The following is an 8307-nucleotide window of genomic DNA, read 5'->3' on the forward strand; positions in this document are numbered from 1 at the left end:
AAATATAGTAAGTTCATAATGAAACTATGAAGGCATAAGAGAGTGTCAAATGTTCTGACCAAATGGTCTCAACCAGCATCAGTTCCAGATAGCATGATCCATAGAATAGAATAGAATAGAATAGAATAGAATAGAATAGAATTCTTTATTGGGCAAGTGTGATTGAACACACAAGGAATTTGTCTTGGTTCAAATGCTTTCAGTGTACATAAAAGAAGATACATTCGTCAAGAATCATAAAGCACAACATGCAAATAATAATTATAGGGTACAATAAGCAATCAAATCATACTAGGAAACAATCAATATAGATCGTAAGGATACAAGCAACAAAGTTACAGTCATACAGTCACAAGTGGGAGGGGATGTGTGATAAGAAGTGATGAGAAGATTAATAGTAATAGTAGTGCAGACTTTGTAAATAGTTGGACAGTGTTGAGGGAATTATTTATTTAGCAGAGTGATGGCGTTCAGGAAAAACCTGTCCTTGTGTCTAATTGTTCTGGTGTGCAGTTCTCTATAGCGTCATCAAGGAGGAAGGGAATTGTAAGCCCAGTCTTGAAGAATCCAAGTTTACAAAGGCTGATCTGGTATATGCCACTACTAGAAAGAAAGAAAAATAGTTTAATGCTTGGTTATAGCATCTGTTTATTGTATGTGACTTCCAATGTGAATTGACTACATGGTTCTTGACAGAAGCCTTGCTTATCTGACACCTTCATATTACTTATTTTTTTGTTTCCTAATCTCTGTATGAGAACCAGTTTGGTGTAGTGATTAAGGCATCAGGCTAGAAACCCATAGACCGTGAATTCTAGTCCTTCCTTAATCATGAAGTAAACTGAAAGTGCTTGAGACAGTTGTTCTTTCTTAGCCCAAGGAAGGGGTTAAAAGTGACTTGCCAAGGCAATTGCCAGGAGTCAACTTTGACCTAAAGGCATATGCACATTCAAAAACATTCTCTTATTAATATTAATGTATTTAATATTTGATTGAAAATATGAGAATATATACAATGTAATTGTAATTGAAGACTACGAAATGGAAGCACAGAACAATTTGTAAACCAACCGATACACTGTATGTATATACATGGAAGATGGCTTGATGTTTTTATGTTTTGTTTGTCTATATTTGTCTTAAAAACCAATAAAAGTTAAAAAAAACATTATCTGCATTCAGAGAGATACAGATCGACAATATGACAATGATGCAATGTGGACAATGATTTTTTTTTTTATTTATTTATTTGATTTGCCAATTGTTTACAAGATAAGTATAAGTGTATACATAGTTGTGAATACATGAAATGGGTACATATAAGAAAAATAAAAGAAGAATAAGAGAAACAATAGGACAGGGACGGTAGGCACGTTGGTGCGCTTATGCACGCCCCTACAGACCTCTTAGGAAAGGGGTGAGGTCAATAGCAGACAGTCTAAGGTTAAAGTTTTTGGGGTTTGGGAAGAAACTACAGAGTCGGGTAGAGTATTCCAGACATTGACCACTCTATTGCTGAAGACATATTTCCTGCAATCAAGTTTGGTGCGGTTAACATTGAGTTTTTATCTATTGTGTGCTCTTGTGTTGTTATGGTTGAAGCTAAAGTATTCATTGACAGGTAGGACATTGCAATGTATGATTTTATATACCATGCTTAAATCAGACCGAAGGCGGCGTAGTTCAAGGTTTTCTAGTTCTAGAATTTCAAGTCTGGTGGCATAAGGTATTCTACAACGAGTAGAGGAGTGGAGAACTCTTCTTGTGAAATATTTCTGGACTTTCTCAATTGTGCTAATATCAGATACGTAATGTAGGTTCCAGACTGATGAACTGTATTCGAGTATTGGTCTAGCAAATGTTTTGTATGCTCTGCTTAGTAGTGTGATATTACCAGAGAAAAAGCTACGTAGAATTAGGTTAACAACTCTTAATGCCTTTTTGGCTATGTAGTTGCAGTGGGCTCTAGCACTTAGATCATTAGAGGTGAGTATTCCAAGGTCCTTTACAGAGCTTGGGTCATCAACAAGATCTTGACTATTCAGCTTGTATTTTATTTTCTGATTTTTTTGCCAATATGTAAGACAGAGCATTTATTTGTTGAGATTTGAAGTTGCCATTTGTTTGACCATTCTGATACATAGCCAAGATCTTTTTGTAGGGTAGCAGTATTGTCTGTGGTATTGAACAGCTTTACATCATCAGCGAAGAGAACAATTGCTCTTAATATGATCACAGAGGTCATTTATGTAGAGTATGAAGAGAGTTGGTCCTAGAACACTGCCTTGGGGGACACCACTATTGACAGGTACTGAATTTGATAGGACGCTCCCAATTTTGACCATTTGTTGTCTGTTTGACAGGAATGCTTCTATCCAGTTATTCAGTTGTCCAGAGATACCATAGGATTTTATTTTTAGGAGTAGTTTGTCGTGTACCACTGAATCAAAGGCTTTACAGAAGTCTATGTAGATTGCGTCTATTGCTTTGCCCTGGTCGAGTTGTGTCGTCCATATGTTTTGCAGTGTAAGAGTTGCAGATTACAGGATAGTTTTTTTCTGAAACCAAATTGTTTATTGGAGAGTAGGTTATTTGTCTCTAAGTGGAGGATGATGGATTGGTTAATAATTGATTCCATGACTTTACAGGTGACGCAGCATAAGGAGATTGGCCTGTAATTTTCAACTAGGCTTGGGTCTCCCTTTTTGAAGATGGGGATGACTGTGGCTTGTGACCATAGGTTAGGCAAGGAGCTGGTCCTGAAAGATTTTTCAAGATTATGCTTAGAGGTTTGGCTATGGCAGTGGGTAGCTTTTTTAAGAAGTAGGCACATATTCCATCCGGTCCAATAGATAGAGATGGTTTTAGATTGCGTAGTGCTTTTTCAACATTGTCTTCTGTGAAATCGATATGTATTAGATCATTGTTGTTATCTGTGGTACGGCTAGGAAATACTGGGCATGATCCATTGCTGTTTACAAATACTGAGCGAAGAATGTGTTAAAGATGTTGGCTTTAATGGTGTCGTCGTTGCAGTCTTTACCATCAGGTCCTATCAAGGGAGGGATGGACCTTGAGTCTTTTAGTTTGTTGTTTACAAAATTGTAAAAAGCACGGGTGGAATTGGTGCTTAGAAGGTTTTCCTCTTGTTTAATGTGATAATTGGTGCATTCAGTCTTTATCTGGTGGCATAAATTTTTGTAACGGCTTTTGAAATTGGCAACGTGACCAGATTTGTTTTTCCAGAGTGATCTCTTTTTGGATTGAAGTTTCCTTATTGTTATGGGTAATCTGCTTTTTTGTTTTGTTTTGGGAGTTGTTGTTGGTACATATAGTTTGATGACTCTTTTGACTTCAAGTAAAAATATGTTGTAATGGTCTTCAACAGTATTGCATCCAGTGAATAGAGATTGCCAATCAAGGGATGAGAGATCGTTGTCTATAAGATCATAGTTGCCTTTTTTGAAGTTACAATTGGGGATTACATCATTGTGGTGATTTTGTGTGGACGTATGTTGAGACAAAAGTCAATCATATTGTGGTCACTGCTGGAAAAGGGTTCTTTAGTTTGTAATCCGTAAATTAAATTCAAACTATTGCAGAAGATGAGATCGAGGCAGTTGTTTAGTCTAGTGTTGTTGGTTACTAGTTGTTCCAGTCCCAGATTTGTAATAGCATTGTAGAAGGTTGTGTGTATGATTTCAGTTGTACAATCATTTAGGGTCCAGTCAATATGAGGTAGATTGAAATCACCAAGAAAGATAAAAGGGTATGGGCAGGATGCAGCCCATGTTAGTAATGTATTTAGCTTGTTTACATGTTCGATGTCATAATCAGGTGCTCTGTAACATAGTAAGAATCGAATTGTGATATTTAAGGATAGTTCACAGATGATGGTCTCAGGAAGAGCAAGCTCCTGGGTAACTTGGATATTTTTAGATGTAAGGATTTTTATAGAAGATAGCAACACCACCTCCTCGACGATTTTCACGATCTGATCGGTAAACATGATAGTCTCTTACTGTGGTAATGGAGTCGGGGAGAGATGCATTGAGCCATGTTTCACAGACAAATATAATGTCGAAGTTAGCCATATTTAGTAGGATGAGAAATTCAGGTATTTTATTCACGAGGCTTCTTGCATTGAGTAGTTTGCATTTAAGGCCGGCAGTAGTTGGAATTGAGGTAGTTGGGGCGTGCATGCCTAGTCTTGGGTGATGGTGGATCGGTTGAGGTAGGGTTGTGGTTGAGGGTAAAAGCTGAGTATTGGGTTGTGTGGCTTACTTTTGATACAGTCAGCATGGTAGTCAATGTACAGGTCCTTCTCTCCATTGTCTAGACGGTTTTTGAGTTCAATGCGGAGTACACGGGAGCGGGCACGTTGCTGTATGGTTAGGTCAGGGCGACAATGGAAGTTCTTATGGTTGGTGTTGGTTTTGGTGAGTGAGTTTATAGTATAAATGAATTTACGTTTGCTTGATTCATTTTTGCAAATGACTCTGCACAGGCGAGGGCCACAGAGCCATCACTGTTATTGAGCTCTCGGCCAATGCGTGAAATGTCAAGTATTTCATCAGCGGAGATGGTTGATGCTTGATAATCCCTGATGATGTTTTGGACAGTTGTGATGTCATCATTGTTATTGGTGACCTCTAGACCAAATAAGATGGCGTTTGGACGTTTCCGTTCACGCTCAACAGCTTCTCTGATGAGGATTGGGATATCAATATTTGTCTGGGTTGTGTTTTTTGTGGATTGGGTTTTGGATTGGGTTGTGGTTGTTGGGTAGATATGTGGTTTGTAGCTATTGGAAGTTCAGGTTTTTTGCGTTGTTTCTTTTTTTTTCAAGGTTGGATATTCTTTCTTTTACGGCGTCCAGGGATGCTACTATGGTTTCAATGGTATCAATTCTTTTCAACAGATCCAGTTTGGGTTTGCATGATTTGCAGTAATATGGAAACTCATTGGATGATTCCAGGTATTGAATAAATTGCTTGGTTAATCCCAAGCAGTCATGATGAGTGTATTTCTTACACAGAGAACATTTGATGGAGTTTTCATTATCCTCTAGATTTTTGTAGCATTTAAGGCATGTGCAGGAGTCTTGTGGTTCATTGGTGGGGATTATGTTCTCTTTAGGTTGTGGTTTGATCTTCAGTGAAGAATTGGAAGCCAAGCCAGTCTTTTCTAATCAGCAATACTAGACTTCTGCTTAGCAAGTCTAGTATTGTACAATTTGTACAATTTGGCCTGGACATGTTTTCTGGCATTACTCACACACATCGGATGCAGTATCAGACATAGTGCAGATGCTATTCAGTCATTCCTGGAAGGGTTTCCAAAGCAATAGCAAATATGGAATAGGGAGAAAAAAAGAGAGAAAGCAGTAAATGATTTACACTGACTTCTTCAAAGACAGAACCCACTACCTATAAAATCCATTTCTATTTCTCCCTGGGATTTTGCTCCACTATACATTAATTAAAAAAATACTCTGGTCTGACATTTCAAAATGACTTTTGCATTTCTTCACCTGATTATTTTTAAAGCCAAATAAATCCTTTATTTGTTTTTTTGGCTGCTTGAAGTGTCCTGTAGGTACAGCAGCAAACTAACATAATATCTCTGCTTGTAAAGAAAATGCTGGAAATTCACTTCAGAATTTGTAAGACCGGGGGAAGAAAATCTGTTTATTGCAACTGTTAGAAATTCTGTTTATTGTATAGCTTTACAGATAAAATAAAATGTAGAGTCACCATAGCCTTGCTGTTTAATGGTTTAACTGTAACAGGAAACTCTCCTCAGAAAAAAATGACTATAGACTATATATCATAGATTATACCTAGTAAATTTACAAACATTGCTATCTATTGGCTGAATACTTCTGCAGTTTTTGCAATACAAAATACATTCCAACGTATGTTCCAACAGCAACCATTATGCTTTCACAGGAAAACATTATTTGTGATAGTATATCATTACTTCCTTTATATTAAAAATGACCAAAATGGCACAATTATGAAAACACCAAATGGCACAATTATGAAAACACATGCTATAACATATAATTAAAATAACAGTTCCTATAGCAAAATATAAAGTTAAAATTTGTCATAATGTCTTTTTTCAACGCTGACTTCAGTGGTAGGGTATTTTACAAATGAAAGTACCTGTGACTGTGCCCATCAAACTAGTAAGAGACAGTATCCTCAAAAAGACCTTTCCAACAAATCTTAAAAGTCAAATTGGTTCAAAATGTGATAGTGATTCATTAGACAGGTCTAAGTCACTGGGAGCTTTAACAATTTAAAGTACCACCTTGAATTAACCTGGAAAACAACTGGCAAGCATTAATCATCTTTCAGTCTTCCTGATATAATGCACTAGTTATCAGTCTCACTATCACATTTTACACCAATTAAAATGATGTGACATTCTTGAATTGCAGACTTATAGAGAGGACATTGAAAGGGTGATCTAACTAAAAAGCTCAGCTAACTGAAGCCAAGATCAGACTGACTAAGGAAATATTGTAGTCAATGCATTGAACCAAGGTAAAACATTTTGTGGAGATTGAATGGAAACAAGAAGTACTTTGGTGATCATGCTAAAACGCCAAGAGAGATATTAGGAAGATGCTGTTTAGAGACCAGTTAGGCAAAGGAATCCTGAGCGCATTGTTTTTCAACCTTGCCATCTTGAAGACATACAGATTTCAACTCCAGCTTCTGGATGAGGAATTATGGAGGTTGGCATCTTCAAGCTGCCAAAGTTGAGAAATACTGCCTTGCAAACTCAGCTGAGTCACAAACCTAATGTGCCCTCAGCACCATTTACTGTTCCTCCAATGTATCGCACGAGCCTATATGATCTCCTAGACCTAGAGACTCAAATTCCTCATGTCTCTTGTGAGATTATAGTGATTTCAAACTAGAAGGACACTGGAAGTTTTCCATCTTATTACTGAGTCATTTTCATGGCAGGGTGGCAGCCTGTAGTCTGATAATATCTCAAATAATTACAGAATCTACTGCAATTGTTCATTTAAAAATATTTTTATAAAATCAAAGGAAAATAAACCTGTATTGTTCAAAGAGAAATATCTTTATTTCAGCAGTGAGCACAATGATGCATCCCTCACAGTTCCTTTCCATCTGAAGAAATAAGCATTTGGCATCTCATTAATCTCCCTTCCTTTCTTTCCTCTCTTTTTTTCTCCAGGATGTTGCCAAGTCATTTTCAAGACACATTCAATAACCAGAAAAATGCCCAAACAAAGCTACTCAGCCTGCTGCTCATTTGGATAAAGTTAATTACAGCACAGATTAGAATCTGCAAAGCTTGATTAGTGTTAGGGAGACATAGAGAAACACATCATCCTTTGGGAGATTCACATACCACCTACCTCTTATTTCTTTTTGTTTTGTTTCTTCTTTTGTTGTTATTTGTTGTTGTTATTCTTAATTGTTTTGTTTTCTTGTATCCTAGGTGTTTGGCAAAGCATCTGGATTAGTGAGCTGTGTTGCCTAAAGATAGAGTATGCTGCTTTTTCCATTCATCTGGAACAATTTTAATTCAGAAAAATAAATTAAGCCACATTACTTCATTCAGTTATTTCAGAGATGTAAACTTGAATTCACCTAACAGTCACAGTAAGTAAGACAAGTGCTGTGATAGAAGCAACGAAAATGCCACTAGGTAACGCACAAACTTTCACATTCTTCAGAATTCTTCTTCAAGAAGAATCTTAAATGGAAAGAAAAAAAAATCTGTTTAGCTGTTTCCAAATTATTAGTTTGTAGCAATCCTGAAGTAAAATGCAAGTTGTATATTTCAGACATAATTGGATTTCACATGCTTGGAAGCAGAAGCTGTAGGATAACTTATTTTATACTTTGCCAGGTGAACATAATTTTGATGATGATGAATTTGAAGGCAACACACAATTTTTAAAAAGAAACAAATAAAGTAGTATACCATTTGCAATTTTTTTCTGTTGTCACTGATGTTCCAAGGTCTGCCTTTTAAAGAGATAATTCATTAAGAATGAATTCATCTGTCATAATTATGATACCACCTATAATTTCCCCTTCTTTTTCTTCTTCTTTTCTTTTGTTTCCTAAACGAACTAGTGTCAAAAAGGTTATTCAATCTGGAAGAGTTTGCATTTTTGACATTTAATTTGTTTAGGAATGCCACTATGGAGTTTCCATATTTTGAAAGTTTTCATGGTCAACATGACCATTACTTTTGATATTACTTTGTGATGTTTTAGAAAAACTGGTAGGGATTTTGGATTGTTATTCC

General features: G+C 36.5%; 1 long non-coding RNA gene across 1 annotated transcript; it reads right to left on the reverse strand.

Moving 5' to 3' along the window:
- Nucleotides 1-276: 276 nt before the first annotated feature.
- Nucleotides 277-7632, reverse strand: LOC148130232 (uncharacterized). Its single transcript, XR_015750224.1, has 3 exons — nucleotides 7406-7632; nucleotides 5278-5326; nucleotides 277-603 (listed from the first exon to the last, which is right to left on the reverse strand). It is a non-coding gene; the product is annotated as an uncharacterized LOC148130232 (long non-coding RNA).
- Nucleotides 7633-8307: the final 675 nt, after the last annotated feature.

The sequence above is a fragment of the Notechis scutatus genome, chromosome 6 (assembly GCF_049901735.1).
Source record: "Notechis scutatus isolate UNSWTSFEM ecotype Mainland chromosome 6, rNotScu1.2, whole genome shotgun sequence".
NCBI classification, from domain to species: domain Eukaryota; kingdom Metazoa; phylum Chordata; class Lepidosauria; order Squamata; family Elapidae; genus Notechis; species Notechis scutatus.